Here is a 26448-nt window from a genome sequence, read left to right on the forward strand (position 1 = left end):
AGCACCAAAAACTTGTCATGGTTGTCTGTAAACCCAGCTGACTGCATCGTGCACTCATAGAGTGCAAACCATAGTTGCAGAGGATCAACTTGTAGTGGTAGCAGATTAACTTGGTGTGTGGCTGATGGTAATCTGCCTGGTGGTGAGGAGCCAGGACCAGTATGAGGTTGCTGTAATAGTGCGAAGTACATGGTGCAGGTTTGTGATCACCATCTGGCAGCACTGATAGAGGCATCAGCTGGTGGTGTGGCACTGTAGTCATGGTAGGTGTGTCGGTTGTGTGGGTGTTGTGACGGATTATCATGGGATGTGGCATGGGTGTCACAGCTGGTGCATCAGCATCATGGAGGATGGCATTGTAGTGGGGTACCAAGGAACACGGCACCAAAAGGTCCTAGTTGATGGCAATTGTGGTGGATGGCACATGGTGTAGGTCACCCAACATGGAATCTATTGTAGGATACTCCTTCTGTTCTCACAGTGCATGGGTCATAGTTGTGGTCAGGTTCGCCATACTGATATGCTGTGGTCTGTAATTTGCCTGCAACTTACCATGCATTTATAATCAATGTCTTTGCCAACCCCTGGTTACTCAGTGTTTCAGTTTTTTGTTTTGTAATAAATCTTAATTTTACGGCATCCTGGAGGCCTTTCATCATGTGCTTATACAACTGCCCCACACTGTACATTGACATGCTATGGAGATGTACAGTATTTTTTACTTACATTTGCCCTTTATTGTCAGCTTCTATTTTTATTTAATTGAATGGATATGTCAGATTATCATCCTATGTATGTTAAAGTTCTACAAGAAATTAAAATATCATGTTAACAGAATTTACCATTGGTTTTAGGTAGAACGACATTATAATAACTGAAAAGCCCCAGTTTGCTTTTGTTCTACAATATTACTTTTATTGTTAACCAGTTTTTGGCTTACAAGGCCATCTTCAGGCTTTTACTGAGGAAATGTTACTTGTACAATCATGGACTAGTTGCCAAGGAACATTTCTTTCATGTAAATAATGTGTACTGACTAATCATTGATGAAATTTCGTGTTGTTTCTTCATGTGCTACTGCTGTTTATTTCAATTCACATGTAGCTTAGTGTGAAACATGTCAGTTTAACCATCATATACTTATATTTCTCGAATACCTAGAAATGTCATTGTTCAAGTTTTCATGTGACACGATAAAAAATATTTAATTGGTTTTTGTAACATATCACGCTTAAAGGTTTATATGTACTCTGCAGCGAATAGGTACTGATAATTGTCATGGAGACACACTTCAATGATGCATATTTCATTTTTCATTTGCCTTATGGCCCTTGTATAAATATCCTTATGACTGAATTGTTTATTCAATGTGCAGCCCATTTCTTCATTTGGTACCTGCTACTCTTCTTTTGCACTGTGACGATGCACTGGTCACTGATAGAAAAAAAATTTAAAACTAACACATAACTAATTGCATTTCGTAGCTTGATGGCCACTGATACATTTGGTCATTGAATATGTCCACAGATATTTCCGTATTTTGTTTAAATTCATAGACATACATTTATTCTGTTAACCTTTATGATCATTTACCCTGCAAAGAAAATTATCTGACATTTCTTACAGTATTTTGTCATTAGTCCTTAGCTTACACATCTTGTATAGTTTTTCATACTGCTTCCTTTTGGTTGTAAATATGTTGTACATAGCTTAGTATTTAATTAAATCTCTCTGTACATATATCAATAGGTTCACTAGTTCTTAGATAGTAGATGTATTTGCATAGTATTTCCGTTTACTTTTTATTTAAGTTGGGTACATATTGCATTCGTATTTTGATTGCATCTTCTGTCAGTCTGTCGCGCATGTGCACGGGTCAATGTCTCGTCTCCTGCTACTGACGTCACTGTGTATTGTTGAGCACATGACACCTGAGCCATATGCTAATTTTGTTTATACTTCTCTATGCATGAAGTGGTGTATCACTTCTCATTGCCATTAATTTTATGCCTATGTGTACAAATCAAAAGAATTACTTATAGCTATACACATTACTTTATCTTAAAATACCCTCCAGAAGAAAAAACACACTTAGAATTATGTACACTATGTACAATTATCTTGCTATAAAAAATAAATGTTAACATGATTCATCAATCTATAAAGGCCTTTATATCTTTGTGAGAGTGGAGACCCTTGTCTCTTCCTGTTTTCTCATAAACTAACCTGTACATCCCAGGATATGATATTTTGGAAAATACATATGGTCCTCAATAGAGTAATTGCCACTTATTCAGTTTGCCAAATTTTATTGATTTAGGGTGCATCCGTAAGAGGACTCGCACTTCAAGAAACTGTGTAACACATTTCAGTTTTTTGTTATAAATTTTCTTTCTATACTCTGCCCTCTTTTCTAGTGTAATCATGGCTTGTTTGATTTTGTCTTGTAGTGTCACTTCTGTAGTGGGTACCTTTGGTATGGGTGACTCATTTGTTTGCTTCATCCAGAACATCAATTCATAAGGTGTGAAACCTGTTGAAGAATGTGGAAGGTTATTGACAACTTGCATGAAAGGAATTATGTATTCAACCCATTGAGTGTGTTTATGAGGGGTGTATTTCCTAATAAACCAGTTAAATTCCTTAAAGACTCATTCAACTGGGCTTGCTTCTGGATGAAAAAGGCTCACTAATATGTGCTTTATGCCCTGTGAGGTCATAAATTGTTTCCACTTTTGGCCAACAAAATATGAAGCATTATCAGTTAGTAGTTGCTACTCTTCTCAAATAGTCTCCCTCAATTATTTTTCTGATATTTGTGGCTGTTGCATTTTTAATGGCATACATTTTTATATGTTTCATGAAAATATCTTATAGTGCTACTATGTATCTTACTCCTCCTTCACTTCTTGGATATGGACCAGCTATATCCAGAGATACTATATCTAGAGGGTTTTTTTGTGAGTATTGGGTGTTGCTCAGTTTATTTTGACACATTGGACTGTTTTGACTTTTGATATATTGCGCACTATCTTAATACCTGTAGGACTCACCTTCTCAAATTTGGAAAATAACAAAGTGCTGCATTTTTTTCTGTACACTTGCCTACTCCATAATGTCCCCATACTTCATGTGTGTGACTTATGAATTTGTTGATTTAATCTTCGGGAATACACACACACCTTTGATCAGATTTTTCATGTTCCCTATGAAACAAAATGCCCTTGTACTCCCAATACCACCTACTTATGTTTCCACCTTCATCTTGCTTAAGGTTTTGCATGACTTTACTCCATCTGTGATCTTGCTGTTGTATAATTTTCATCTGCTTACAAAACTTATGGCAATCAGACTGTTGTGCTGTACCTTGCATTAACAACGTTCTGATTTCTGCACCCTGCTCTGTTAATTCACCAAATTCCTCTAAACGTTGTGGAAACCGGGACAAGGCATCCACAATAAAATTCTGACTTCCTTCAATATAAACTATCTCAAAATTGAATTCTTGTAAATATTATAGACACCACCTAGCTAATCTGTGGTACAATAGATTACATGTTAAGAGAAATGAGTGACTGATGGTCACAGTAAACTTTGGTATTCTTACCCCATAAAAAATATCCAGACTTCTTAAATGCTAATATTACCACTAAATTTTCCAATTCTGACACTGCTTTTGATAATGTGTGACTAGCAAAACTGATGACCTTGAGTACTTCCTTACTTTCTTCTTCTTCTCACATCTGTAACAAACATGTCCTTGAGATGAGGCATCTGTGCCTAGACAAAAATCCTTGGACATATCAGGGTGGATAAGAATGTTTTCATTGACTAATGCCTGCCTAATATTATTAAAGTCCTCTTCACATTTGTCATCCCATAAGCAAAGTCTATTTTTTTTTCATAACAAGTTGAGCAATGTATCACTGTTAATCAGTTGTTATGGTACAAATTTATGAAAAAATGAAGCTAGTCCTTAAAAGGCTTGTAGTTTTTTATTCCTTGGAGCTGGACAGCTTCATATGGCATCAAGTTTTTTTTGGATCAGGTAATATGCCTTCTTCTGACCCATGTCCTAAAAATTTGACTTGCTCCTTACCAAAAATAGACTTTTTAAAATTGGCTGTTACTCCGTGATTTGCAAGTCATTGAAGCACCTATTCACTGAGCCTGATACATTCTAACCAAGTGGGTGTGGCTATTAGCAGGTTGTCTACATAGACAGTGACTTTTATAAGTAATTCTGGTCCTAAAACCTTGTCCAATGCAGATATAAATACTCCTGCTCTAATGTTCAGTCCCGAAGGTAGAACACGGAATTCATACCTTCTGCCCCCACAAACAAATGCAGTATATTTTCGACTTTCTTCATAGAGCTTTATTTGCCAGTAGGATATCTTGAGATCGAGTATATTGAAGTGTTTTGTATTGTAAAACTTTAGAAGCTGTTCGTCCAAGCTGTCTGGTCTTATGCACACTGGTACTATAATCTTATTGACATCTCTAGCATTGAGAACTAATCTTACAGAACCATCTGGTTTGCTTACTGATAATATTGGGCTACAGTAGTGTGAAAATGAAGGTTGTATAATCCCCCATTTAATCATATGATTGATCTCTTCCCTTACTACCTCTCATTTTGCTGATTGAATAGGATATGACATTACACAAAAAGTTTCATGCGAATAGATTTCAAACTTATATTCATAGTCTTTGATTACTCCTGGCTCCTTACTGGAAACATTGGCATACATAAATAACAAGTTAGAAAGTTCTTGTCATTGCATCTCATTTAGTATCTGCGATTCACTTAGTTTCTGCTCTACATTTTTGTAACAAACCTCAGTGTTTGCTTCTTGTTCAGTATCAAATTCGTTTGTGAAATATACAGCTGGAAAGGAATATTGTACTGTTACATTTGACTCTGGTTTGTTTTCATTACCTTCATGTTTTTTGATTAAATCAATAGAAGAGATCTGATCCTTTACAAAAAAAAGTGGCACTTGCCATTACCCATGTCAATCTGTTTTTTGTATGTTCTAAACGTGTCCATGCCAATAAGACTAACTATAAGTTTGTCAATTACAAGACAGTTGCACTTCACTGTCATATGTTCAATTTGCAATGGAATAAGTGCCTGATGCTTAACCAATTTAGTCATACTGCCTGTAGCAGTTTGTGCCTTGCTTTTTTTTTTTTTTTTATTTTTTTTTTACAGGAAATGCAGGGAATTTGCCTCTCTTCAGTTCATAAAAAAAAAAATGCATTTGACATTAGGTTAGTAGTTGAACCTGTATCTAAAATTAACTGTGTGTCAACATTAAATATGTTCACCTTAATGATTGCTTGTATTTGTTCTTTGACTTTATCTACTATATCTAACTCTTGCTGATACAAATCATCCTTGATGTCACCTTCTTTGTCAAATCTTATGAAACATGTTTGTAGTTCTGCCTTGCCCCACTCCCTGAGATGTCAATAGCTTGGGGCTTAACTATGACTGGTTGGTGTTTTCCAACAGTATAGTGTGACTTAGTTCATTACCTGGAGAAATTTCAGTGAGTTGCACTGTGTGTGTGTGTGTGTGTGTGTGTACTTCGCCAATTTGTGTTGTTTGCTGCTGTAAGGCATGGCATTGTTGCTGTGCATTGGCCACTGCTGTGGCTGACTGTTTCTATTTTGTTTGGCATAGGGCCTGGTGATGGTGAATTGTAATTCGCTCATGTGCTGAAATTACTCCTGGTGTTTTGAAAATTTCTTTTAAATTATTTGTTTTTTCCATTCCCATTAGTGTACTCATTACCTCTGCATATGTAATTTTGCTGCTGTGTGTACCAACCTTGCTGTGTGTGTGTTTAAATCATGTTGCGCTGACTGATTTATATAATCATGTTGTTGTTGTGCCTGATTTTCTGTTACTCTGTTGGGTACAGGTCTTTCCTTATAGATTAAGTTGTTAGAATCAAGTACTGACAAAAAATATTCTGTGTCACTCTCACATTGTGGCTAATTTTTTTCTAATATGTGATGGTAAACAACTTTTCAAAATTTTTAACACGTCTATCCGTCATACTGGGTTTGTCCAGTAGCATGTCTTGTTCAGGTATTTTTCAAAGTATCCACGTAGACTACCATATTTGCCATTGAATGATGTGGGGTCAAAAACCTCATGTCTCAGTTTTTCTGACCAGTATTTGTCGAGGAAAACTTGTTCAAATTGGGTACAAGTGCTGCAACATTCGGCCACTTCAGTTGCCCATAAGAGCACATCACCTTGTGTATATCCCACAACAAATCTGATTTTTTGTGCTTCCATCCAGTTGTGAGGTAATACATGATTAAAGGCACTGATAAATACTATGGGATTCATCCTTTTACCTTCAGCAGTGAATGTAGGAAACTGTAAATGTCTTGGCAAACCCTTGTCTGCAAAACTAGTTGATAGACTTGTGTGGCTTCAATGTTTGTGTTTGCATCTGTGATTTTCTTTATTTTCTTTGTTGCTCTATTACATTGTGATGATTAAAAGAATCTACCTTTTGTTTTAGCTCCTTAAGGTTACTGTTAACTTCAGAAAGCACTTCATGCCTTACCTATGTATTCATATCATTCAATTTTTCATTTATTTCATCGCAAAAACTTTTGGCTAAGCCATTGAATTTCTGTGAGACCATGTCTTGCAAATCCACGAATACTTGTTTTTGTTCTTCCTTCATTGCATTTAGACCTTGTGTAACAGTATTTTGTTGCTGTTTTACCATGTTCATATCTTGGCTAACTGTTTTGTCGCTGTTTTACCAAGTTCATATCTTGTGACAAATTACTGAAATTGGTGTTCATATTGTGGTTCATGTCATCAAATTTTGCATTTATGTTAGACAGTAACTACCACAGCAGTGCTTCAGTTGTAGTACTGTGGTTGCTGTCCTCTGCACTTCCCAAGTTAATGTTTGTGTTGCAAACAAGTGGTGTTTCTACCATGTTGTCAAGATTTAGATCGCTTTCTTATGTTTCATTGATGAGCAGTATGTCACTCTGGGAGAAGCATGACATTGTCTCGTCAATTGCAAACATTGTGTTGTGAAGGTTATTCTGCTGTGGAGCATTGCTATTTTTTGTCACTCCTGCAACACTCATCTCTGATCTACTTAAGCCTTCAGCAGAAGGCATGCATGGCACCTGAACTTCAATTGTGCGATCTCGCAATACTATGTCATCATGACTAATTGGGTTTTCACTATCGCTATCAACAATGGGCATATATTTTTCGACCATGTTATGTGTTGTTGTTGTTGTTGTGGTCTTCAGTCCTGAGACTGGTTTGATGCAGCTCTCCATGCTATTCTATCCTGTGCAAGCTTCTTCATCTCCCAGTATGTACTGCAACCTACAACCTTCTGAATCTGTTTAGTGCATTCATCTCTTGGTCTCCCTCTACGATTTTTACCCTCCACGCTGCCCTCCAATACTAATTTGGTGATCCCTTGATGCCTCAGAACATGTCCTACCAACTGATCCCTTCTTCTGGTCAAGTTGTGCCACAATCTTCTCTTCTCCTCAATCCTATTCAATACTTCCTCATTAGTTATGTGATCTACCCATCTGATCTTCAGCATTCTTCTGTAGCACCACATTTCAAAAGCTTCTATTCTCTTCTTGTCCATGTTTCACTTCCATACATGGCTACACTCCATACAAATACTTTCAGAAATGACTTCCTGACACTTAAATCTATACTCCATGTTAACAAATTTCTCTTCTTCAGAAACACTTTCCTTGCCATCTAATACCCTCAACATCACCCGACTTAATTCGACTACATTCCATTATCCTCGTTTTGCTTTTGTTGATGTTCATCTTATATCCTCCCTTCAAGACACCATCCATTCTGTTCAACTGCTCTTCAAAGTCCTTTGCTGTCTCTGACAGAATTACAATGTCATCGGTGAACCTTCTCCATGGATTTTAATACCTACTCCGAATTTTTCTTTTGTTTCCTTCACTGCTTGCTCAATACACAGATTGAATAACATCATGGAGAGACTACAACCCTGTCTCACTCCCTTCCCAACCACTGCTTCCCTTTCATGTCCCTCGACTCTTATGCTGATGTAGCACAGTTAATTAAGCGAGTGGCAGACTTTGTCTCACCACCTTCACTGATAACATCGTACTTTATTTGCGATTTAGTGTGTTCATCTGTTTGGTGAGTGGTAACAATGCCATGGTTTGGTAGTAGTTGAAACAATGAGAACACTGTCAACCATTCAAGAACCACATTTGCAATGGTTATATTGTCTGGGAATCAGTGAGAACACCAAATATATGCACAAATAAATAGTCTGTAATGATGCCGGACAATGAAGCATCGTCATGGGGCATATTCTTCACAGCATGAAGTTTGTATCCCATGGTGATCAGTGGTTTGCCAGCACAAGTATAGCTTGGTATTTTGTGGCATGGTTGAAAAGGAAACAATGGGGTCACTGCTGTAGGTAGTGGGGAGCAGGCATGGGAATTACTCCGATAAATAATGACTCTCATTCCCATCACTTACTATGAATATTTTTATTCTTCCAGCATACACACAATGCCTACCCCTATGAACCATGGACCTTGCCATTGGTGGGAAAGCTTGCATACCTCAGGGATACAGATAGCTGTACAATAGGTACAACCACAGCAGAGGGGTGTCTGTTGAGACGCCAGACAAACATGTAGTTCCTGAAGAAGGGCAGCAGCCTTTTTAGTAGTTTCTTGGGCAACAGTCTAAATGATTGACTGATGTGGCCTTGTAACATCAACCAAAATGGCTTTTTTGTGCTGATACTGTGAACGGCTGAAAGCAAGGGAAAATTACAGCCATAACTTTTCCATGAGGACATGCAGCTTTACTGTATTGTTATATGATGATGGCATCCTCTTGGGTAAACTATTCCAGAAGTAAAATAGTCCACATTTGGATCTCTGGACAGAGACTTCTCAGGAGAACATCATTATCAGCAGAAACAAAACTGGTATTCTTTGGATCAGAGCGTGGAATGTCAGATCTCTTAATTGGGCAAGTAGCTTAGAAAATTAAGAAAGGGAACTAGATAGGTTAAAGTTAGATATAGTGGGAAGTTCAGTGGCAGGAGGAACAAGACTTCTGGTCAGGTGAATATAGGGTTATAAATACAAAATCAAATAAGGACAATGCAGGAATAAGTTTAATAATGAATAAAAAAAATAGTAATGTGGATAAGTTACTACAAACAGCATAGTGAACACATTATTGTAGGCAAGATAGACACAAATCTCACACCTACCACAGTACAAGTTTATATGCCAAGTAGCTCCACATATGAAGAGACTGAAGAAATGTATGATGCAATAAAAGAAATTATTCATATAGTTAAGGGAGATCAAAATTTAATAGTGTGGAGGACTGGAATTCGATAGTAGGAAGAGGAAGAGAAGGAAAAGTAGTAGGTGAATGTGGACTGAGGGTAAGGAATGAAAGAAAAAGCTGCCTGGCAGAATTTTGCACATAACATAACTGAATCATAGCTAACACTTGGTTTAAGAATGATGAAAGAAGATTGTATATATGGAAGAGGCCTGGAGATACTGAAAGGTTTCAAGTAGATTACATAATGGTAAGACATATTTAGGAACCAGGTTTTAAATTTTAAGACATTTCAAGGGGCAGATGTGGACTCTGACCAGAATTTATGAACTGTAGACTAAAACTGAAGAAACTGCAAAAAGGTTGGAATTTAAGGAGATGGGATCTGGATAAACTAAAAGAACCAGAAACTGTAGAGTGTTTCAGAGAGAGCATTAGGGAACGATTGACAAGAACAGGGGAAAGAGATACAGTAGAATAAGAATGGGTAGCTTTGAGAGATGAAAGTGAAGGCAGCAGAGGATCAAGTAGGTAAAAAAGATGAGGGCTAGAAGAAATCCATGGGTAACACAAGAGATACTGAATTTGATTGATGAAAGAAGAAAATTTAAAAATGCAATGGATTAAGCAGACAAAAAGGAATACAAACATCTCAAAAATGAGATTGAAAGGAAGTGCAAAATGGCTAAGCAGAAAAGGACAAATGTAATGATGTTGAAGCATGTATCACCAGGGGTAAGATAGATACTGCCTACAGAAAAATTAAAGAGACCTGTATGAACATCAGGAACTCAAATGGAAAACCAGTCTTAGGCAAAGAAAGTAAAGCAGAAAGGTGTAGGAATATATAGAGGGCCTATACTAGGATGACATACATGAGTGCAGTATTATTGAAATGGAAGAGGATGTAGATGAAGATGAAATTTTAGATATGATCTTGCTAGAAGAATTTGACAGAGCACCTAAGTTGAAACATGGCTGCAGGAGCAGTCAACATTCAATTAATTTTACTGATAGCCTTGGTAGAGCCAGCCCTGACAAAACTCATCCATCTGGTGAGCAAGATGTACGAGACAGGCGAGACACCCTCAGACTTCAAGAGGAATATAATAATTCCAGTCGCAAAAAAAGGAGGTGCAGACAGGTGTAAATGTTACAAAACTATCAGTTTAATAAGTCACAGTTGCAAAATGCTAACACAAAATCCTTACAGATGAATGAAAAAACTGATAGAAGCCAACCTCAGGGAAGATCAGAATGAAATTTTCACTCTGCAGCGGAGTGTGCACTGATATGAAACTTCCTGGCAGATTAAAACTGTGTGCCTGACCGAGACTCGAACTCAGGACATTTGCCTTTTGTGGGTAGTGTTCTACCAACTGAGCTACCCAAGCACGACTCATGCACCATCCTTAGAACTTTAAGCCAGTACCTCGTCTCCTACCTTCCAAACTTTACAGAAGCTCTCCTGCATACCTTGCAGAATTAGCACTCCTGGAAGAAAGGATATTGCCGAGATATGGCTTAGCGACAGCCTAGGGGATGTTTCCAGAATGAAATTTTCACTCTGCAGCAGAGTGTGTGCTGATATGAAACTTCCTGGCAGATTAAAACTGTATGCCGGACCTAGACTCGAACACGGGACCTTTGCCTTTCACGGGCAAGTGCTCTACAAACTGAGCTACCCAAGCACGACTCACACCCCATCCTCACAGCTTTAATTCTGCCAGTACCTTGTCTCCTACCTTCCAAACATTGCAGAAGCTCTCCTGCATACCTTGCAGAACTTCAATCTGGAAACATCCCCTAGGCTGTGGCTAAGCCATGTCTTCGCAATATCCTTTCTTCCAGGAGTGCTAGTTCTGCAAGGTATGTAGGAGAGCTTCTGCAAAGTTTGGAAGGTAGGAGCCGAAGTACTGGCTTAATTAAAGCTGTGAGGATGGGGTGTGAGTCATCCTTGGGTAGCCTAAATGATTAATGGAAAATCTCATATAAAGATGTGAAACAAATACTAACAAAGAGATAGAGGGGCTGGCCAGTACTTACCTCTGCTCAGTACAGCCAACAGATACACAAAAAACAGAACCGAAAATTTATGTTCTTCGGTTTCGGAACAAATGTTCCTTCATCAGGGAGGAGAGAGGGGAAAGAAAGGGAAGAAGGGAAAGTAGATTCAGTTACTCACAACCCAGGTTATGAAGCAACAGGGAAAGGAAAACAGGGAGGGTAGCAAGGATGGAGGCATGGTTGTCAGAGGGAAGCCAAAGATATTCTACTGTAAGTACTGTGCCAGCTTCAAACCAAAGAGGATGCATACAGAAGTGAGGAGGTATATAGTATAAAGATAAACACAACTATGTAGGATGAAAAGATGTGTGAGTGGCTAAAGAGGAAAGGGAAAGAGGAGAAGACTGAAGAGTAAATGGGAGTGAGGTGGTTTAACGTAGGTTCAATCCAGGGGGATGGTGGGATGAAAGGACGTGTTGGAGTGCAAGTTCCCATCTCCGCAGTTCAGTTCAGAGGGACTGGTGTTGGGTGGAAGAATCCAAATGGCACATACAGTGTAGCAGGTTCCTAGGTCCCTAGAATTATGCTGGAGGGCATGCCCCACTACTGGGTATTGGGCATCTCCTAGGCGTACAGTTCATCTGTGTCCGTTCATGTGCTCAGCCAGTTTAGTTGTTGTCATACCAATGTAAAAGGCTGTGCAGTGCAGGAATGTCAGTTGATAAATGACAGGTGCAGTTTCACACGTGGCCCTGCCTTAAATTGTGTGTTTTGCCAATAGCAGGGCTGGAGTATGTGGATGTGGGGGGATGCATGGGGCAGGTTTTGCAGCGGGGTCGGTTACAGGGGTAGGAACAGCTGGGTAGAGAAGGTAGTCTGGGAATATTGTAGGGTTTAACAAGGATGTTACGGAGGTTGGGGGGGGGGGGGGGGGGGAGGCGACGGAAGGCAACTCTGGGTGGTGTGGGGAGAATTTTGTCAAGGGATGATCTCATTTCAGGGGTTGACTTGAGAAAGTCATATCCCTGGTGGGGTAATTTGTTTATGTTTTCGAGGCCAGGATAATATTGGGTGACAAGGCGGATGCTTCTGTGTGGTCTGGGCGTAGGAACATTGTTGTTGGATGGGGAGGAATGTATTGCTCAGGAGATCTGTATGTGGACAAGGTCTGCAGGATAGTTGCAGGAGAGGAAAGCACTGGTCAGGTTATTGGTGTAATTGTTGAGGGATTCGTCACTGGAGCAGATACGTTTGCCACAAATACCTAGGCTGTAGGGAAGGGAGCGTTTGATGTGGAATGGATGGCAGCTATCAAAGTGAAGGTACTGTTGTTTGTTTGTGGGTTTGATATGGACAGAGGTGTGTATGTGAGCTTCAACAAGATGAAGGTCAACATCCAGGAAGGTGGCTTGGGTGTTGGAGAAGGACCAGGTGAAATTCAGATTCGAAAAGGAGTTGAGGTTATGGAGGAAATTGAGGAGTGTTTTTTCACCATGAGTCCAGACCACAAAGACGTCATCTATAAACCCATACCAGGCCAGGGGAAGCAGCTGTTGGGTCTTCAGGAAAGCCTCCTCCATGCGGCCCATGAAGAGGTTGGCATAGGACGGAGCCATCCTGGTTCCCATGGCAATTCCCCTGATTTATTTGTAGGTCTGGCCTTCAAAAGTGAAGTAATTATGAGTGAGGATGAAGTTGGTAAGTGTGATAAGGAACGAGGTTTTTGGAAGATCTTTGGGTGGGCGTTGGGAGAGGTAGTGCTCAAGGGCAGAGAGACCATGGGTATGTGGGATGTTTGTGTAAAGGGATGCAGCATCTATGGAGACAAGAAAGGTTTCAGGCGGGAGAGGAGTGGGAATGGATTTGAGGCATTCTAGGAAGTGATTTGTGTCTTTGATGTAGGATGAGAGTCTGCAGGTGATGCCTGCACTGCACAGCCTTTTACATTGGTATGACAGCAACTAAACTGGCTGAGCACATGAACGGACACTGACGAACTGTCCACCTAGGAGATGCCCAATACCCAGTAGTGGAGCATGCCCTCCAGCATTATTCTAGGGACCTAGGAACCTGCTACACCGTATGTGCCATTTGGCTTCTCCCACCCAACACCAGTCCCTCTGAACTGTGGAGATGGGAATTTGCACTCCAACACATCCTTTCATCCCGCCATCCCCATGGACTGAACATATGTTAAACAACCTCACTCCCATTTACTCTTCAGTCTTCTCCTATTTCTCTTTTCTCTTTAGCCATTCACACATATTTTCATCCTACATAGTTGTGTTTATCTTTATACTATACACCTTCTCACTTCTGTATGCAACCTCTTTGGTTTGAAGCTGGCACAGTACTTACAGTACTTGGCTTCCCTCTGACAACCATGCCTCCATCCTTGCTACCCTCTCTGTTTTCCTTTCCCTGTTGCTTCATAACCTGGGTTGTGAGTAACTGAATCTATTTTCCCTTCTTCCCTTTCTTTCCCCTCTCTCCTCCCTGATGAAGGAACATTTGTTCCAAAAGCTAGGAACGTAAATTTTTGGTTCTGTTTTTTATGTATCTCATCCTTGGGTAGCTCAGTTGGTAGAGGACTTGCCCATGAATGGCAATGGTCCCAAGTTCAAGTCTTGGTCTGGAATACAGTTTTAATCTGCCAGAGAGCTTCACATCAGAGCACACTCTGCTGCAGAGTGAAAATTTCGTTCTGGAAACATCCCCTACGCTGTGGCTAAGCCATGTCTCCACAGTATCCTTTCTTCCAGCAATGCTAGTTCTGCAAGTTGTTCAGAAGAACTTCTGTTAAGTTTGGAAGGTATGAGGCGAGGTATTGGTGAAATTGAAGCTGTCAGGACAGGATGTCAGTCGTGCTTGCGTAGCTTAGTTGGTAGAGCACTTGCCGGTGAAATGCAAAGGTCCCAAGTTCGAGTCTTGGTCCAGCATACAATTTTAATCTGCCAGGAAGTTTCAGGGAAGATCAGTTTGGATCCCATAGAAATGTTGAAAGCAGCAAGGCAATACTTACGCTCTAACAGTTCAGACGACAAGAAGCAATGTGGATCTGCTTTGCAAATTCCCCACCTCTCTCCTACAGGTTGACTTACTTGGTATGCACAGCCAATCTTCTTCTCTGGATAGCCGGCCACATCAATCTCCAAAAATGCTTTTTCTGAAGAGTAACGCTGGTTAAGGGGATTTATCAGACTCTCTCTCTACTCTTGAAATAATTTGGTAGTGGAAGAATTCTTTTAGGTCAGTCATGGTATATTTCAACTTCCACAAGAAATAAATTCACCACTTCTCATATAAATATCCGAACTCATGCAAGTCAACCAAGTCGTCAAACATTAGACTATTAGAATACATTCACAACAGGGTTGGTATAATAACCACCAGAAAATATGAACATGTCTTGCTTCTAGCAACTCCAACACATGAATTACTTAGACATCTAATCTCATTTCTTCATCACAGTCACTAAACCAGTAAAGAATAGCACAGGCTCTTCTCTACACATACACTGAAACTCTATGGATCATAGATTAGGTACTTGTCAGCCGCCATTTGGCCACTGCATCCCCATTTTGCTCGTGACTGTTTTTAGACCTGCATACACAAACATGCAATATGCAGTAGGTTGGATTCATCTCTCTCAAACTTCTATTTAAAATGTTCAGGGTTTGAGAGAGAGGAAGGCCAATTGGTTCTAGAATTCACACAGAAATTCTCAAAGCACTACATATTCCCCTCCTCCTCAGATCCAACACTTGGTATTTTATATACCATCATTATGTACATTTATGTCACGTAGAATAACAATTCATCTTTCAGCAGTATACCTTGTTCTTTTAATAACTGTGAATACCATTTTTCTTATTATTTAGCTATTCCATTTTTTTATTATTTTACTTTAGTTATAAAATGTGAATATTGCAATCAATGTTGGAGTTAGCTCTTTCAACATCTAAAAAATGTGAGGACCAATTTTTTTCTTTCTTCTGCTCTTTATCCAATCATAAATTCCAGGTGTTCATGACACTTGAGTACTTTATTCTTTATTCCAATTCTTTGTACTATTTTTTCCTTATTATGTACCAGTACCATTATTTATAGTAGTTTGTAGTCTGGTGGAACTCTGGGCTAAATAAAAGTGTTGTGTTTTGACACTCATAAACTTACCTGAAACATAATAAAGCTAGTGGTACATAGAATTTAAGAATAATTCTCATTAATAATTCTTAATAAGAATGATTCTTATTAAATGTGTGACTTCTGTCACGGTACTGTCCTTTTCCCCTAGGATCAGTACCTATACTTTACATGTGGGTTGGCCGTATGAGTGCACTTCCTCCTCCTGTTCTGGTAGGTACTCCCCTTTACAAAACATCCCTATTCATCAGGCCACAGGTCGTCCTATCTCTATGTAGGGACACCTGCTCTATATCCTTAGCAAATGCTGGGTTCATCCCCCTTATCCTTTATGAGTAGGCCTCATGGTTCATTGCCCTAGTATACCTCTTTATGTACACTATAATTAAATATTTTGTGGTAAAATTAAACTCTGTTTTACACTTCACTCTCACTTCTTAGTACCTCCTCTAATGACCTAGAGTCTTCTTCCACTTCTCAACTTTTATAATCTTAGTAGATACTATGTCTACACATATTATTCAACTCATGGAAGATACTTGTTAGTCATGATTTATCTGTTAGTGTAAATCGTGCTTTTACCTACACTACCCACCCCTTTTTGACATCGATACAAACCCTCCCGTCTTCAGATTACTAAGAAAAATATGTTTCAATGACTTTCACTTGATTATCTTACATTCAGTATGAGAATGGTATTCCCACAATTTCAGAAATTATTTTGAAAGTTCATACAGATTTGCACAGAAAAATAGCGAAGAGATTACTTCCAAGCACTAATTCAGCCAAAAATAAAACCTAACTATATGTGGAGACCGTGTCGGTTGCTGTCACCACTACAATCAAAACCGTGGGAGAGAATGGCTGGCTAGGCAGATTTAATCTGTATTATTTCAGGGATAATATGCATACCAATTCCCACCTCATGTTGCTGCATAGTTAAGTCGGGATAAGTTGGGGTGAGCTGGGACGAGTCATGAAGACAGGTAGGGGCATCTCTGGAATAACCAAGGAAGATGCAATCAAAATTCCTAGCAGGCACAACCCTCTAACAACCAAGGACAACACAGCCAAAATTCCTAGTGGGTAAAACCCTCTAACAACTGAGGACGAGGCAGTCAAAATTCCTAGTGGGCACAACCCTCTAACAGCCAAGGATGACGCAGTCACATACCAGGAGCAATTTTGGGTGACGTAATAACAAATTCTTGCTGGTGTGGTTTTTACCAGTACTTCTAAGTGGGGGATGATAGAATAGTTTAAGAGTTTGGATGAATTCAGTGCAGGAAAATTATTACAGAAGAAACACCGAAAACAACTCAGGATCCGACGGTCATCAATCTGCCCGTTAACACAGAACGTTAATGTTGCTGGGAGTTATACAACTTTATATCCTTTACACTGTACTTACCTTTTTCTGACCCAGTTGTAGGATCCACCAAAAATAATGTCTTCGGATGGATTACTGTTTGAACCCGGTATGGCCCTTAATACTTTTGGAGAAACTTATGTGTATCTTTCTTCAGGGCAGAGCTCTGAAGATTCTGTTTTACAAGGACTAGGTCATCAACCTTGTACTGCAGTTCTACAGATTTCTCGTTATGCTTACTCACTCTTTATTGTGGCTTTTCAACTAAATTTCTAGAAACTATTTCTTGATTCAGTTCGTAGTTGACAGTAAGATGTTCAGGCCAAATAAAACATTTAATGAGAGATTCTCCTACAAAGGGTTCGCCTATTACTTCAAAAGGTGTTAATCCAGTTGATAAATGTGGTAATTCATTTAAAATAAGTTCAAAGTCTTTAATTTTCATTGTCCATAAAGTATGTTTTTCATGGCAGTAGGTGCGACAATTTCCCAAATTCTTTCATAACCCTTTCACATAGATTCGAGGATGGGTTATTGTTGGATATTAATACTTGACAAATATCTTCCCAAGCTAGAAATTCTTTAAATTCATTACTGACAAACTGTGGCCCATCACCTGTGAGAAATCGTTTTGATTGTCCCACCTCCAGAAAGTACTGTTGCAAACAGTGTACAACCACCTGTGTATTTGCTCTTTTGATAGGATATAACTTAAAATATTTTGACCAGCACTCTATGATGACCAAAATGTATGACACTCCTCCCTTTCCTTTAGGAACTGGTCCAAAAAAATCTGCTGCTGTAAAATCATGTAACGATTTAGTAATAACTGGATACATTTTGTATTTAACATAAGCGTTACTCTCTTTCACCTTCTGACAGATTTCACAGGTCCTAATTAAAGATGCTAACTTATGTCCTAGCTTCTTAAAATAATAGAACTTATTTGTATGAGCTATACATTTTTTTTATTCCGAAGTGTCCATATCCTGTATGAATATACCACACAATTTCGTCTTCCATTAACTTCGGAATGCAAATGCGCCAACTTTGCGATGTTATACTGTCTCTCCAAAACAAATTATGACCTGTCCTTTTCCACTTTCCTGCTTGATCATGAGGTAAGGAATTCCTGATACACATAGCAAACATTTCTGTAAAACAGAGATCACGATGATGATACTTTGGGCCACCTCTTGTACCCTGGTGTGCGGATTTTCTACTATCATAAAATTAACAGCAAAAATTTTGCTGGGTCCCTCCATATGTTTTAACTCTTCTATGCCTACTGGTAATCTAGACAAACTGGCTGGTACAATATTCTCAGAACCTTTTACATACTGTATCCTAAGTCATATTCCTGTAGGAACATACATCGCATTAATATATTATGTAACAACAGACTACTCATTATAAAAGCTAGAGCTTAACGATCTGTATAAATATTGATTTCTGATCCTAATACTAGTGTTTGGAATTTTGGATACTCCATACTATTGCCAATAGTTATTTTTCAGTAGCTGTGTAGTTGAATTCATGTTTATTAAGACTACAGCTAGCAAAAGCTGTGGATCTGTGATTTACATTATCTAGACCCCACTCTCCTTGAAAAAGTTCTGCTGTGATACTATAATCAGATGCATTGGTTGAAATTTTAAATTGCTCACCCATACTCAGATGATGCAATATTGATGATTCTATGAGTACTCTTTACATTTTCGAACACATCATTTGCCTCTTGATCCCAAACCCATAGTATTCCCTTTCTTAATGAACGTAAAACTCTTGGGTCATTCAGTTCTTGACCTCATATGTACCATCTATAGTACACAGCCATTCCTATAAATCCCTTCAATTGTCTTATGTTTCTAAGGAGTGGACATTCTTTAACAGCTTTTATGCACTCATGATTCAGTCTAATCCCCTGCACCCCTACAATATACCATACAAACTTAAGCTCTTGTCATGAAAAGTGCAATTTAGACAATTTCACTGTAATAGCTTTTTCTTTAAGCCTTTTCAGGGTCTTACTCATGGTACCAGACATTATGAGGATATCATCTACATATATTATTAAATCCTCCAATAAATCTCTTCCTAATGCCTCATCCAGAGCACATATAAATACAGATACTGAGATATTTAGTCTGAATGGTAACACATTGAAACGATATGATTTACCATCAAACAGAAATGCTGTATACTTCTTTGATTCAGGATGTAGCCCAATTTGCCAATATCCCACCATCAGGTCCATCGTGCATCATCATATCATCATATCATCATATCATCATATCATCATATCATCATATCATCATATCATCATATCATCATATCATCATCTTTTAAGACTGATTATGCCTTTCAGTGTTCAGTCTGGAGCATAGTTCCCATTATAAAATTCCTCCATGATCCCCTATTCAGTGCTAACATTGGTGCCTCTCCTGATGTTAAGCCTATTACTTTCAAAATCATTCTTAACCCAATCCAGGTACCTTCTCCTTGGACTACCCCAACTCCTCCTACCCTCTACTGCTGAACCCATGAGTCTCTTGGGTAACATTGCTTCTCCCACGCATGTATCATGACCCCACCATCTAAGCCTGTTCGCCCTGACTGGTACCTCTACAGATTTCATTCCCAGTATTTCTTTGATTTCCTCATTGTGGACACCCTCGGGGTGCCATTGTTCCCATCTACTAGTACCTGCAATCATCCTAGTCACTTTCATATCTGTAACCTCAACCTTATTGATAAGGTAACCTGAATCCACCCAGCTTTTGCTCCCATACAACAAAGTTGGTCGAAAGATTGAACAGTGCACAGATAACTTAGTCTTGGTACTGACTTCCTTCTTGCAGAAGAGAGTAGATCGTAGCTGAGCACTCACTGCATTAGCTTTGCTACACCTCGCTTCCAGTTCTTCCACTATGTTGCCATACTGTGAGAATATGCATCCTAAGTACATGAAACCATTCATCTGTTCTAACTTTGTTCCTCCTATTTGACACTCAATCCGTTTATATCTCTTTCCCACTGACATTACCTTCGTTTTGGAGATGCTAATCTTCATACCATAGCCCTTACATTTCTGATTTAGCTCTGAAATATTACTTTGCAAACTTTCAATCGAATCTGCCATCACAATAAGTCATCCGCATATGCAAGACTGCTTATTTTGCGTTCACATATCAGTCTCACCCAGCCAGTCTATTGTTTTCAACATATGATCCATAAATAATATGAACAACAATGGAGACAGGTTGCAGCCTTGTCTTACCCCTAAAACTGCTCTGAACCATGAACTCAATTTACCATCAACTAACTGCTGCCTGACTATCCATGTAAAGACCTTTAATTGCTTGCAAAAGTTTGCCTCCTATGCCATAATCTTGTAGAACAGACAATAACTTCCTCCTAGGAACCCAGTCATATGCCTTTTCTAGATCTATAAAGTATAGATACAATTCCCTGTTCCACTCGTAAAACTTCTCCATTATTTGCCGTAAGCTAAAGATCTGGTCCTGACAACCACTAAGAGGCCTAAACCCACACTGATTTTCATCCAATTTGTCCTCAACTAATACTCGCACTTTCCTTTCAACAATACCTGAGAAGATTTTACCCACAATGCTGATTAAAGAGATACCTCTGTAGTTGTTACAATTTTTTTCTGTTTCCATGTTTAAAGATTGGTGTGATTACTGCTTTAGTCCAGTCTGATGGAACCTGTCTCAACTCCCACACCATTTCAGTTATCCTGTGGTAGCCATTTAAGACCTGACATTCCACTGTATTTGATGAGTTCCAACTTAATTTCATCCACCCCAGCTGCTTTATTGCACCGCAATCTATTGACCATTTTCTCCACTTCCTCAAATGTGATCCTATTTCCGTCGTCATTCCTATCCCATTGTACATTGAAATCTGAAACATTACTGATCATATTTTCACCTACATTGATCAACTCTTCAAAATATTCTCTCCATCTGCCCAAGGAATCCACAGGATTCACCAGCAGTTTTCCTGACCTGTCCAAAATACTTGTCATTTCCTTCTTACCTCCCTTTTGAAGACTGCTAATTACACTCCAGAATGGTTTTCCAGCAGCTTGACCCAAAGTCTCCAACCTGTTTCCAAAGTCTTCCCGAGATTTCTTCTTGGATGTTCCAGTTATCTGTTTGGCTTTGTTTCTTTCTTCAACATAACTTTCTCTGTCTACCTGAGTTCTAGTATGTAGCCATTTTTGATTCGCCTTCTTTTTCCTTTTACAGGCTGCCTTCACTGTGTCATTCCACCAAGCTGTTTGCTTCATCCTACTTTTACACACTATCGTTCCAAGACATTCTTTAGCCACTTCTAGTACTGTGTCCCTGTACCTTGTCCATTCCTTTTCCAATGACTGTAATTGACTACATTCAACTATCTGGTACCTTTCTGAGATCACTGTTATGTACTTGTGCCTGATTTCCTTATCCTGAAATTTCTCCACTCTTATCCTCCTACATATGGACCTGACCTGCACTTTTGGCCTCACAATACCAATTTCACTGCAGATAAAATAGTGATCAGTGTCATCAAAGAATCCCCTGAATACACGTGTCCCTCACAGCCTTCCTGAATTCCTGATCTGTTATTATATAGTCAATGACAGATCTGGTTCCCCTGCCTTCCCAAGTATACCGGTGAATGTTCTTATGTTTAAAAAAGGAGTTTGTGATTACTAAGCCCATACTGGCACAGAAATCCGAGAGTTGTTTCCCATTCCTGTTGGCCTCCATATCCTCTCCAAATTTACCCATAACCTTTTCATACCCTTCTGTTCGATTTCCAATCCTGGCATTAAAATCACCCATGAGCAGAACACTGTCCTTGTCCTTTAACAACTACATCACTGAGTGTGTCACAAAAACTGTCCATCTTATCTTGATCTGTCCCTTCACAATGTGAATATACTGACACAATCCTAATTTTCTTGTTAGATATTGTCAAATCTAACCACATCAGTCGTTCGTTTACATACCTTATTGAAACTATGCTGGGTTCCATTTCTTTCCTGATGTAAAGCCCTACACCCCATTGTGCTATTCCTGCTTTGACTCCTGACAGGTAGACCTTGTATTCTCCCACTTCCTCTTCTTTCTCACCCCTTACCTGAATGTCACTAACAGCTAAAACATCCAACCCCATCTTACTTGCAGCCTCTGCCAGCTCTACCTTCTTCCCAGAGTAGCCCCCAATGATATTAATAGCTCCCCATCTCGTTGCCATTCATTTCCCGAGTCGTATCTTAGGTGTCCCTGGTTTGTCAATTAGAGGTGGGACTCCGTCACCTCCAAAGGTCCAAGGCATTTTGCTCTGATTGTTGCCAGCATCATATTTAAAGTACCGGGGAGGCAGGTTGCTAGCCTTACTTGCCCAGGGTCCCATTGAGTTTTACCCCTAATGGTTGAGGGACTAACCGGTGGATTTGGTAGTCTTTGCTGTCGGAGCACAAAGGTGACCATGACTCAGAATATGTCCAAGATGCCCAGCCTTATTCCAAAGTAACTGGCATCCCAACTGTTAGGACCATTTACTTGGTCACTCATACGTTGCCCATGGTTCATGAACTATGACATGACAACAGGAACCCACACCATGAACCACCAGCCTTTACATACGACCAGAATTTTTTTGGGTTTTGTGAAATATCATTCAACAATATTCTGTAATGATAGTCATTGAAGCCATCATGCATTGCTACCGTGACAGCCAAATGTATTTGATGAAGCATCTCTCTCTATATATAGGGAGTCCTACACTTTGTTTTGAACCTGTTATGCTGTAATCTCTGTTTCTTTAAAAGTTTCTTTACAGTGACTTTACACCACAGAGGTTTCCTCCCATTATGAAATGTTCTACTGGGTACATATCCATCCAGTGCTTGGTCAACTATTCTTTTGAATTGGTGTCAGAGTTCTTCTGTATACTACTACCCACCCCAGAAAGTGCCAAGTTCCTCATTGGGACATGACAATTTTCATTTTTTTTATCTAGTTTATATATGTTTCTGCTTCTTTTAGTTGTTCTTTGTACTTTGGTAATCAATAGTATGGCAACCGTGTCATGGTCACTGATAGTTTTGATGTGGTAATCCTCAAAGCTGTCAGGTTTTTTCCCATTAGATCCAATATATTTCTACCTTGAATGGGATTCCTAACTGTTCTAGATAATTTTCAGAGAAGGCATTTAGTAAAGTTTCACAGGATGTCTCATTATGGCCACCACTAATAAAACTGTAATTTTCCAGTTAATCATTGGTAGATTCATCTCAACTGATGATTAGAATAGGAGGTACTATACCTGTGCAGTTGCTATATTCAAATGCTGTGTATCACCAGCCTATTTTGGAGAAGTGGGTCAGTCCAAGAGTAAATGCTGAAATAGAACAATGACTTTATACACTTTAACAATATTATGATTAGGATAGATTGTTCCTCACCACAAAGGTGACACATTGAGTTGCAGACAGACACAAGAAAAAGATTGTTACGCATTCAGATTTCAGCCAAAGTCATCTTCAGAAAGCGCGAAAGTGTGTGTGTGTGTGTGTGTGTGTGTGTGTGTGTGTGTGTGTGTGTGTGTGAAACTTCAGGATAAGGAAATCAGGTACAAGTACGTAACAGTGATCTCAGAAAGATACCAGTTAGTTGAATGTAGTGTGCGCGTGCGCCCACGAAAAAAACACACACACACACACACACACACACACACACACACACACACACACACACACACACACACACACGAATATGTGCTACATTTACAGGTGCTGTCGAATTTATTTCAAGAAAAACAGGCATTGTGTTCAATTACTGGCTTCCAGCACATACTGCATAATCAAGAGAAGATTTCTGTATCAACGAAACATCACCCAGTTGACAAATATCTGAATAATCGATACACATCCAACAGCATGCACTAAATAATATGTTCCGAAAGCGAACACATTAAAATAGGTTTCTTTCATGGCTCATACCTCAGGTTCTATCAGTGATAAAAAGGTAGGGTCAAGTGGTTTGGATAGCCCTTGGACTAAGAACTATTTTTAGACCCAACTGGAGCACCATCTTAATGTCACTGTCTTACAGTATATGGTCAAAGTATGAATATCACACACTTCCTTCTGCTTAGGCAAATGGAGCAATTTGATTCTTTTTGCATTTGATTTGGTCTACAGTGGATCTGTAGGTGGGTTATAGAGGCACCAGTAGTTGAAGTGTTGTTCCTTAGAAAACCACAAAAAAAGGGTTGTTTTCACCATTTTTGTATCAAAACCAAGCCACGGGTTCCAAGATGGCTATGCATAGCAAATATTTTACAATATATTCCTAAGATCCTGATTTTGAACAGCCTCAGAAATTTTCTTGAGATCTTTATCCATTTTCAAGGTACAGAGGTTCGAAGTTACCATACTTATACACATAAAATATACATGTAAAATCCTGAATGGGGCAAAAACATGGTTTATAAAGTTATAGTTTATAAAGTGAAGTAGCACAGAGAAAAATCCTGTAAAGTGTCAGTTATCATCAGAAGTTTTCTGAGAACCCCATGTTCTAGTACTGAAGTAGATGCAAAATTTTGTCTAAACTGTAAAATTAGTTGTGTTTTATTTCAGTTTCACATAAGTAAACTATCAACATTATATTGATCCATGAAATTATTTTCATATGAGTGGCATTCCCTGCTGTGGGAGGGAAAAGAAGGGAACCAGTAGAAAAATGCTCCTATTGGAGCACAAAAAAGGTGAATATACTCCTGTTTAAAAGACAGACTGGAAAGTGAAGTATCAGCTGCCTCATTCTACCTTGCTCAGCACCCAAATATCCCTAAAAATTTTGGCATGTGAATATATTCACACTTTTTTATTTGAAGAAGACAGTGGCAGTGCAAGAGAGAGAGAGAGAGAGAGAGAGAGAAGTGATGAATACCGGTAATAAATACCAGAAGATAGTAGAGAGTAGTAGTTGTATACAAAGAGTGAAAGAGATAGTAGCAATGTGAGAGAAAGAAAGGGACACAGTGGCAATGGAACATAGTCGACAGTGACAGAAAGTGCAAGCAAAAGAGTGGAGACAGTGTCAGTGGTGGGAGAGGAATAAAGAGGAGAAAGTGAAAGCGGGTGAGAGCCAGTGATAATAAGAGTGAGTCTACAATAATGACAAAGAGGAAGAGAGAGAGATAGTGACAGTGAGAAAAGAGAGCAGCAATGGGAAGGAATGAATGAGACAGTAGCTGTAGAGAGAGCAAGACAGAGACATTGACAGTGAGAGGAGACAGCAATAGAACAGTATGAAGGAAACTGTGGCTGTGAGGCAGGAGACAGTGACAGAGAGAGACACAGAGAAAATGGCAAAGAGCTGAGCTGAAAAATGTTGAGAATGGTCAAATGGGAGTGCAACTTACAGCAATGGGTCACTGTGTTTGAGCAAGTAACAGTTAGGGGAATTTGTGGGAGTGAGAGGTGAGTTGCATGTTAAAGAGAGTACAGATATGTTCACATGCCAGAATTTATGGTGTCCAGGAAGGTAGAATGAAGCAGCTGGTACCCACTTTACAGTTTGTCTTCTGAACATATCATTTTTCTGTTGGTACTTTTAGTAGTCACTGCCGAAGACAAATCTGAACTTCAAAGATAACTAATGAGTCAGATACCTTCTGGCACCCTAGTATCAGATCTCAGAGTGATCTATTATTGGAAGAGAATCAGAAACTGAAACAATGATGATCACAATCAGGAAACAAAATTATCTAAGAAGGATTTTGAGCAAAGACTTATGGCAGTGTGGTTGTCACTGACAACCAAGTAAGTAAAGGATCACTGGGTAGAAGGGTGCAGCTAAGTACATGCACTCCTTTTTCAGAAGGTAAATAATTTTAAAAAATGGTAATATAGTGCCAATAAATCATGAATAAGGCTAAAGAAAAATAAATATTGAGACAGTGAGTTGGAAGATTGGCAGCTGATAACAGTTACAGACGACAACTGTTTTCAACTAGTGTTCAGCAACTAGTTGTGTCAATTGCAGTTGCTCAACAGTCTACAACCACATGTCCTCACCAAGTTGTGGTGATTGCTTAATGAAGTTTTTTGCTACTGTATTATACAAAAATAATTTATCTTAAATTTTTATATGATGATAGTGTGTGCTCAGCGAAGGTGAAATTAACTTTTTTCTTAGAAATTTTCTAATGAAGCACTGGTGACTTGTTAACTATTATTCTTTGATACGGATATAAGGTGAAATAGTGAATTGAAACACGTACCAAGACTGGGACTAGAAACCTGGGAAACCCGGGTCTCCTGCTTAATAGGCAGATGTGTTATCCACTACACCACCTATAAAATGACTTCTTTTAATAATAATAATAATAATAATAATAATAATAATAATAATAATAATAATAATAATAATATGAATATTTGTGTGTGTTTGGAGAGAGAGAGAGAGAGAGAGAGAGAGAGAGAGAGAGAGAGAGAGAGAGCACACCA

The 26448-nt window shown here is 39.0% G+C and overlaps 1 long non-coding RNA gene across 1 annotated transcript; it reads right to left on the reverse strand.

Annotated features, from left to right (window-relative positions):
• Nucleotides 1-1270: 1270 nt before the first annotated feature.
• Nucleotides 1271-26264, reverse strand: LOC126187861 (uncharacterized). Its single transcript, XR_007537801.1, has 3 exons — nucleotides 26223-26264; nucleotides 23256-23330; nucleotides 1271-1434 (listed from the first exon to the last, which is right to left on the reverse strand). It is a non-coding gene; the product is annotated as an uncharacterized LOC126187861 (long non-coding RNA).
• Nucleotides 26265-26448: the final 184 nt, after the last annotated feature.

This window comes from Schistocerca cancellata, chromosome 5, assembly GCF_023864275.1.
Source record: "Schistocerca cancellata isolate TAMUIC-IGC-003103 chromosome 5, iqSchCanc2.1, whole genome shotgun sequence".
Taxonomy (NCBI): Eukaryota; Metazoa; Arthropoda; class Insecta; order Orthoptera; family Acrididae; genus Schistocerca; species Schistocerca cancellata.